This window comes from Odocoileus virginianus, chromosome 7, assembly GCF_023699985.2.
Source record: "Odocoileus virginianus isolate 20LAN1187 ecotype Illinois chromosome 7, Ovbor_1.2, whole genome shotgun sequence".
Classification (NCBI taxonomy): domain Eukaryota; kingdom Metazoa; phylum Chordata; class Mammalia; order Artiodactyla; family Cervidae; genus Odocoileus; species Odocoileus virginianus.
In genome coordinates this window covers 75,338,187-75,347,778 of record NC_069680.1, presented here as the reverse complement: position 1 = coordinate 75,347,778, position 9,592 = coordinate 75,338,187, and positions in this window count along the sequence as shown.

Below are 9,592 nucleotides of genomic sequence, written 5' to 3'. Positions count from 1 at the left end.
CATGTCTCCCTATGATTGTGCTGAGAGTCCCCAGTTATGTGTCCCTTAGGGAAGGAAAATAACATAGAATGAGCTCATGAACTCACAGGCCAGGACCCTGCTGCCTGTCCCCTGAGTTCCCAGGGGACACGAGCCTAGCACGAGCCCTGGCAGGAACTGGAGGAATGTGACTGAAAGGGCCATGATGCTTTCTTGCTCTAAAACGCTTGCAGCCCTGGAGCTCCCATCAACCCTAGGCTCCCAGGAGCCTGTCTCTGCCTACCCACCTTACATCTGGCTCTATCCCACTTCACCTGGCTCAACCCAGCTCTCCTGTGAACTAATGGAAACACTCATTTCAGGAGAGGAAAGTTGTAGCCAGAAGAGCCCAGCCTCCCTGCACTGTGTCTGGGCCTGGGGTGGGGGCGTGCAGTCCCCAGGGTGGGCCAGCTGGGGTGGCCCATGGCTTCTATTCTTGGGGCCCAGTCAGGAGCACAGACACCCCCCTCCCCCAGCCACCCACACACCTAGTCAGGCAGATACCTGCCAGGCTGCACTATAAAACCCTAACTAGGCACATAAAAGCTGCCTGCCAGCCCTCTGGTGCCTCTGCTGGCTCCAGAAAGCCTCCTAGACCAGCCAAGACAGACGGAAAGGGTCCGGACACGGTGGCACCAGGGTACACAGGGTCCCCAGATGCCTGACACTTCGGCACAGATTGTAGCCACAGCAAGGCTATGGAGGCCAGTTTGAAGAATCACCTGGCTGCCCCCTGCCTTGGGAGTAGAAGAGACTTGGCATCACCAAAGTGATTTAAGGAATGATATTTAAGCCTTGGGATCCACCAGGGAAGGTGAATATTACGCCAAATGCAGACACTATGCTTGGAAAGTTGAAGGTCATCCAAGGTCATACAGTCAGAGGTCAGGCTAGTCCTCTACCCCTTGCTGTCTGCTGGGGATAGCCGCTCTCCCTTACTGCTCCCCTCCATGGACCAGGCTTTAGAGAACCACTTTTGGGTTGGCAGGAAGTTAGACCCTGTCCTCAGGGAGAGCAGAGAGCTACTGTTTCCAGAAACCCAGATCCAGGGAGGGTGATGGCTCCAGGAGATGTTGTGGTTGGCAAACCCTAGACCTGATCCTGCTTCATGACTCTTTTAGTTAATTGTCTCGTCTGAAGGGAGGACCCAGGCCCCAGGCATCTGCCCATGAACAGTCTTTGAGTTTCTTAAACTGCCCTGAAAAGCCACATCTCTTCTTCAGTGGACATCAGATGCTTCTGCCTTCTCTCCTAAAGACTTACCTCTGTTGTGTTGGTGGCTGTGCAGAATCTACAAAGGCCAGGGGTTGCCTTCCACCATACTTGCAGTTCTTGGAAAGACCATGCCTCTTCCTCTCCCTCTGACTCTGTATACTCCCTTGGCTGGAACATCCCTCTTTTCTCTCTCCTTATGCTGTTTCCTTCTCGGCCCAGTCACCACCACCTCCAGGAAGCTTTCCTAGACCTCTCCACCCAGGCTCAGTTAGGTCTCCCAGTGACATCTCTACCATCACTTTCGCTCCACACCTACCTCTCTAACCTCATCTTGTGACCCACCCCACCTTCCTGTCAGGTCTTGGAAGCCTCGAACCCACCTGCATTTTCTGCATTCCCAGAACTACCTGCCCCAGCACTCAGCTCATCATAGATCCTCAAGAAACATTGTTAAATGGATGCTGAACAGGAAAAAAATTTCCATATCCTACGGATGCAGTGAGAGTCCAGAAACAAGACTCCAAAGAGCCTTGTAAGTAGACTGGGATGAGGGCCAGCACCTCCCTGAGCTGCTCTTGAGGGATGTCCTGGTACCTGCTCCAGTCTCCCGTCATTTGCACGTGGGACCAGACCCCATGCTGGCTGACTGACTGCCCTGGCTAATGGCAGTGGGGGGCTGCTCAGGGGCCTATCAGTGTTCCAGAATGAGGCTGGGGTGCAGGGATGCAAAGAGACCACCAAGGGAGGATGTGGGGTGTAAGGGTTGCCCCTTCCATACCACAGCCCTGCCAGAAGGCTCCATGTAATATTACAGCATTTCACATTTCCTTATAATCCCTCTGCTTCACCAGGAAGGATGCACAAAAACTGACTGATGGGTTCAGAGGAGGGAAGGTGACTTGGGAGGTGAGTTTATTCCTAGCTTTCATGCCCAGGCAAATTAGAAGCCAGCAATCAGAGCCCAACCACCTTACTTCACATGGTAGGTCAAAGAAATTGGACCCAGACCAAATGGCAAATGTAACAATGTATAATAATAAATGAAATAAAATAAACAACATAGGACAAAACTACAATTGCATATTTAATCTGTAGAAGAGGCTGTAACAAGGCTTAGAAGTATAAATGGTATAAAAAGAACCACACTTGAATTTATAAAACATGTAAAACTTGATACATTCAAAAAACTAAGTTTAGTAATAAGCTTACTGGACAGAAATTTAAGATATGCACATAAGTCCTGTAAATATTCATACTCATTGATCAAATAACTTCATTTCTGAAAATCTGTTTTTGGTATTATTTGCAAAAGTCAATAATTTTAAATGTGAAAAAAATTAATTTCATAAAGATGTATCTTTTGGTATTGTTTACCATAGGAAAAATGAGAGTGATGAATAAGAGAATAGTGGTTAATTGAACCACGGTAAAGCTAATCAATGAAATATGCAGTCAATTAAAATATGCTTTTGTAAAAATTTTTTGCATTATAAAGAAATATTTATGCTCCAAAGTTTAGTGACAAATGAAAAACTCAAGCATGTGAATCCAGAATGATGTCAACCATGTGAAAACAAAAGACATTCACAGAGTAAGAATGGAAGAGAATTGAATAATCTATTGACACTGAGTTTGGATGGTACAAAAATAGAGAATTCATTTTATCTCTGCTTTTCATATTTTCCATATATTCTTTAATGAGGTTGAAGTATATTTATAATAAGAAAGCAAATATCCTTTTTAAGCAAAGCTGAAATGATTCTGCTTTATGCTCTGACACTGTGCTGACTTAGGTGTGAGTGACTAACACACTGGCCATGAGCTCAGGGTCCCTGGTCAGAGAAAGCACCCCCACCAGCAGGGCTGAACACTACAGTATTCAATATGCATAGAGATGGGCAAACGGAAACAGTAAGCCACACAAAGGAACACATATTGAGAAGCACCACATCTTACAATTTTACCTGAAGTAGGCAAATATAATACATACTAGAAGTCTGGATTGGGTAAAAAAAAATGCTCATGAAGAAAAAAATCAGGAAAAACTCAATTACCAACTGTCTCATACTGGGCAAAATTATCCCAGGTAAAATGTTAATCTGATTAACCTAAATCTGAGACAAGAGCACCACTGCATACTGGCTCTAGAAGAATGGATTATAGTCTCGCTTGGTTTCAGGACACTTGGCTTTAATTCTCTTCATCAGCTCAGCCTTGGTAGCAGGAAAACGTGCACAGGCCAAGGACCTTGCACCCTGGTGTCACGAGATGCACCTGCGACCCTCAGCAGGCACCATGAACATCGGAGGACAGGAGGACTACTGTCTGAGTCCTCAGGAAGCAGGTGGGGATGGGGGCAGTCCCTCATGACCTCTGGGCATCCCCCCAGGCCCAGCCTCCCAATCTTCTGAACCCCTCCCCATGTAGCCTCTCTCTGCTGGCAAGCCTCCCCAGGGCTCCCAGGGCCACAGAAGACATACCCCTGCAGCCTAGCAGTCCAGCTGCCTTCTCAGTTCAGCCCTCCTCATCCTGCTTCATTCAGTATTCCTCACAACAAGTCCACCAAACCACTACATTTTCCTGAAAATAGCTAAATAGTGGGAAAGAGCCTAAACAGTATCACGAACAGGAGTCCCCAGGAGGTAGTACCTGGCATACAGAGGAGGAGCAGGTTGCACAGACAGAGCTTGGAAAGGCAGGTGGGTTGCACAATGCTGCAATGGAAGGGAGGTGGACCCTCTGCGGGCTGGCAGTTTTCATTGGCACATTTGTCCTGTGTCGGGCAGGCCTGAGTGAGTATCAGCATGCATGGTAGAGCCGGGACTTGGGTGTGACGGACAGCAGGGCATGTCCCAGGCCTGCAGCAGGGCCTGAGTCCTCCTAGGATGGAACAGAGTAGTGAAAGCTAAGGCTGAGCCCAGCATAGAGAGGATACCCAGCGTGGGGTATCCTCCTGGGGTCTGAACACAGCAGGACAAGGAGCTGTTCTCCACGCAGCAGCTTAGGGAAGTCTCGAAGCTGGAAATAAAGGTGTATGAGGATATTATCCCCTGTGAAAGGGCCCCACTGGGAGAGGAGGAAAGCAGAAATGATGTTTCCTACAGCATTTGCTGCAGTATTCATTTGCCCAGGTCTGAGAGATTCCTGGGATGCAGGACTTTCAGCACTAAAACCAGGAAGGTCCTGGGTCAGCAGATACCACTGTCACCCTAACCTTAGGGTGAGTCAAGAATAGGACTCACCTCAATCGTTTTACTTCTCATAAGCAACCTGTGAGGTCCATTCATTATTATCTGCATTTTATAGAAAAGAGAGTGGAGCTTGCCAAAGTCTCACACCAGCTCAAGGATGAAGCCTTGGGCCAGACCTTGATCCACAGATCCCATTGTGATCTCTTTCCACAGGATGATGGTGCATTCCAGGGGGTCAGAGATTTAAATAGTGCATACTGAAGTCTAAGCTAAAGCCAGAGGTGAATGGAAGCCAGAAAAGGGAAGAGCAGTCAGTCAGACCATTCAGGGAGGTCCAAAAGGACACTGGAGACAGGTGGGCTGATCCCAGAAGTGAGCTGGTCATGGGGACTTCGGGCAGCCAGGGAAGGAGATAGAGGGTAGGGTCTCCTCTATGGTCTCTAAGGTGCAAAGAGACTCAGTCACTAGTCTGAATCTATAACTTGTCTGAGCTGAGATATACGCCTGAGTCTGTGACATGCTGAGCTGGGTTCATAGGTAGGGATTGAGGGGCTCAACCATCAGAGTCAGAAGTAGGAGGTCAGGGCACAGTTTTGGCCATAATGGAATCTGACCAGGCAGGAGCCTGTCAACACCGTCTCGAGTCTGACCTATTCATGGCAGGAGATGGAATGAAGGGCTGTGGGGAAGGTGACACATTAATAAGAAACCAGGTAGGTTCCAGGAGGCCAATATTCTGAGTCTCTCTGGGTGTAAAAATACCAGTTAGGAGACACATGCCAAAGCCTGGAGTGCATTTACAAGGATGGGAATGGATCGTGCACCAACTAAACTAAACTCTGAGTGGGTAACAATAGTGACACAGGAGAACTTTTTTTTTTTTTTAATCATGCTGTAGTAATAATAAAGTATGATTTCACAAAAGCTGAACTCTATGTCCTGGATCCATTTATGACCTAGTCCCATAAACCTCTCCTCTAACAGGAAGTTAGTGATGCTCTGAGTTCCGCATACCAGTGTTAACTTGAATCTTGTGTCCATCCATCCTTGAAGCCTGGATGTTCCCCTTCTCCCAGGTATAGTTGTTCTCTTAGTGAATGCCAAAGGTCCTTTGGGGAAGGATGGCAAATCCTCACTGTTTACTTTTGTTGTGCTTTTGCAGTCTCCAACCTCCTGGGGACCAACCTCTCTAGTCAATGTGTCCTGGGTCTAAAAACTGTCTCAGGACCAGAAATTGGGCAAGACAGTGTGATTTTTATTGGGGTGGCTGCCCCCAGCCTCGCTCATCTGTCCTTGATCTCATTTTGGTGTACAAATTAAGCAGTACTCTTGCTGGGCTGCCCACCTAGGATTCTGGGTTCCTCTAGGGATTCCGGATTCTACTAAGCATCTCCATAGCTTCATGTGAGTCAGGCATCCTGACTGCACTCCAATTGTGCCTTCTTTTGATAACTGTTTTACCTTGAACAGGCAACTATTCCATTATATGGGGATCCTTTTATCCCATTTCTAATAAGGATCCCAGTTCAGTAGTAACACCTCCTGTCCCAAGCCCCAGTTCACAGAGAATAGCCATCAGTTAGCTCTTTGCGATGTTGATGCCCTACTCACCACCGAATTCCTTGTCACCTGTAAATGAAGAGTCCTCTGAACCCTTCCATGGAATATATAGGCTTGGAGTTCTCTGGTCCTGGTGCAAGATGGTCCTTGTAGACGGCCCTGACTTGGGGGCGAGGGATCCTTCAGGGCATTCAACACAGCATTCAAACTGTCCTGGGGAGAGGGACAGCTTTGGGTGAGGCAATGCTTGGGATAAGAGGATGTTGGGAGAGATGCAGCTGTGAGCCATTAGCAGACTACTGTCCTGGCTGCCGGGGATGATGAGGGCTTGAGTCCTGGAAGGGGTACTAAGTGGTGCACCATAGCCTGTGTATAGGGAAGCATTGCAAGGGGAGGCTGGGATGTGTCCTGAGAGCATGTGGAGACTTCTAAATTCTGGGGCACAAGAGGACTGGCAGGAAGAGAGAGACTAGACAAAGGCTCTACCAAGATGGATGAAACTGGCTGAGCCAGAGGATGAGAGCTTGAATGCCAGCACAAGAACATCAGGCTTGGTCCCTCCCTCAACGGTTTTGAAGATTATTTGGGGATTGTAAAGAGATGGTACAGCCTCTAAGGGGTATACATTTCTAAAGTGTCCCTATGGCTGCCTCCCCCACTGACTTCTAACTGGCTTGCTCTGGCCAACTCACACACACCACCCCCTCTTCCTTCAAATCGGCTCCCTTCAAATTGTCACTCCCCACAGTGCAGCATTCATGCATCAGCTCTAAATAGTCCCACTGTTCAGCTTTAACGAGAAGTAATACCAATTCCCATGTTTGCTCAGAGAGCACCATATTTCATCAAACCAGAGCCCATGCCGGCTCAGATTACTGGCGGAGACAATGTTCTGTAATCCTGGTTTATTCACATGTCACGGGTATTTTAGCAAAACAGAAATGAATGGCCTGAGCCACCCTAGGAAGTAACGGGAGAGTTGGGTTCCCGCCCGGGGAAAGTCATGCTTTCTCCTGCCACGGTTCTCCGAGGAGCTGACTTTGATTCTCTGAGTTTTTCCCAACTTTCAGAAAGAGAATATGGGCTGAGGAGGAGTCACAAAGTGGGTAGTTATTTCCCTATAAAACGTTAACTCCATGGATGGATTTTGCCAGAGCAAAAATAAAATCTGTCATTGATTATAAAGTCTTTTGTGCTTGTTATTTCACAGATTTATTACACTCGGGCCTGGCGGCCTGGGGGAGGCCCTGGGATTCTTGTCTCTAGCGTCCCAGCAAACCCTTCAGCCGCCTTTTCACAGCTCATGCCCCAAATGGGAAGAGGGATTTGCTCGCATTTCTTTTGTCCTAAGGGCCAAGAGCTTAGGAAATCTAGATGAAGAGGTATGAATCATTCACCCTATCCTTGGATGAAGACCCACAGATACTGATGATAAAGGCACATTAGTTGAAGTCTATGACTTCCTAAACAAGGAAACATTCTCTCTTTTTCTTTATCTTTTCAGCTCTTGGCACTGTGCACTAAGAAATACATTTCCTCTGCAGAACAAGGAATGAGCAGGCTGAACTTCTCATCAGATCTCCCAGAATCTGGAGCCTTTTTAAACAGGCTACAACCTCTTTGAAACACATGATAAACAAAAAGAGTAGTTAATAAGGATCAATGCTATTTAGTAACACCTCATGTTAAAACCTTAATGATGATAATCCTAATAGCCTACTTTTGCCCCCATTTTAGAGTTGAAGAAAGCAAGGCCCAGAGGAGACAAGTAACTTACTTAAGGCCATACAATAAGAAAGGGTTGAAAATAGGGCTATGAACCTTATCTCAATTGACTCTAAAAGGTCATGGAGATGCTCTCATTTCCAAGAGTGAGTTGACATGAGGCTGTAGACTCAGGCATAGCGTGTTGTGGCCTTCTCGTTTAAACAGGAAGCACCCAGGGTTCCAAAGAGATGATAGGGCTGTCCCTAGGTGGCAGAGATAATTAGAGCCACAAACTGATTCTCCCACAAGGTAACTGGACAACATCATGAAACAACTGCTCAGGCACATTTCCTTTGGGTTTATTTGGGATGAAGTTCCGTATGAAACCAAATGAGTCTGCTTCCCCAACTGTCCAGAGTTTGATTTCTCCTTCATTCAAGTGTAGAGCTTTATAACTATGGAGCCTCAGGGTTTTCTGAGCCTAAGAAAACTCTGCTATCCCAGAAATATGTGGCAGATAGGCCTGGGAGACACAGGGGCCCCAAACAATCTCTCACTACCCAAGAGAGAATATTTTCTATCCCTAGTGGTAAGTTCAAGACTTCAGAGCCCTTGATAAAAATAGCATTGGATGCTCCCAGGATTGGGACCATTTTAGTAACAAGCTGCAAGAAATCACAGCTCTGGCGACTTGTATGTACCATCCGCCATCTCAACTCTTATTTTTGAGCTGCAGCCTGAGCTATTAAAAGCCAAACATTCTCATTGGCAAACTCCACAATTAGCCTCATTTCCACGCTAGGAACACTGTTGTGCCTGAGCTGAAGTTGCACAGTAATTGTTTCTTGTTTCAGCGATGCTGTTTGCAGGCGATGCTGGGAGCCAGCGAGGATGTGACCCGGTGGTAATCTGAATTGCTTCACCAAACACATTTTTATCCCATCATCTCGGCTACATGAAAGGGGGCCATAGTGCTCCAGTGTTCAAGACTTTACAGTCCCGCTGTTTGGCAATAAAATGAGGCAAGAAATATTAGCCGTCCCCGGCTGATGCCTTAATTCTTTCCCAACAATGTCAGAGAATCTGGACCCTACAGGTTTTAGTGCCGCCTAAAGCCTGACCCTCAGGCTGGCTTGAATGGAGCGGGAATGAGTTAAGGAGAGCAAGGAGGCTTTAATGGACACAGACCCCGAATAGCCCAGCTTGTCCCGGCCTCCTGCGGACTCACCCTCCTTTTCACAGGCCTCGATTGTGTATGGCCCCAGCAGAGACAAAACTACCCATGAGCAGAGGTTACCCCCAGCCGGTACAGGTCAGAGGCATTCTGGGGGAGAAGGGGAGAAGGGGGAGGGAGGGGAAGTAAGGGGCACACGGAGAAAGAGGGAAGTGAGGATGGGGGTGGGAGAATGGAGTAGTAAAAGTTGGTGTGGATCATTTATGAGAAGAGATTCATCAAGTCCAAGACTGTGACTGGTCACCTCACCTTCAAGCAAATCGCTTTCGAAAACAGTTTCATTGGACGAATGGGAGCTATACTAATGGGAAGTTGAACATGAAGTGTGTGAACTATCAAAAGGAATAAAATGCTTCTCTATCATTTTTCCAAAAGCTACAGGCCAAAGTTTCTGAGGCTTTCAATGGGATGGCCTCTAATTTGACACTACAAGATTTTGAAAAATTACAAATGGGTTGTGCTTTACACACCAAATGGAAGCTTTCTCCAGCAATTTTTCAATTATTGAATGTGAGCCCTCCAAGAAAAGTTAACTATTTTGGCTTACGAAACCCAGAGTTACCAAGGAATGGGAACAGCATGTTTGCAAGTTTGCAGATAGTCCTTTAAAATGTAGTATGGTTAGCATCCTGGACCTTGCTGGAAGAATATGAGTTTGAAGAGGTCC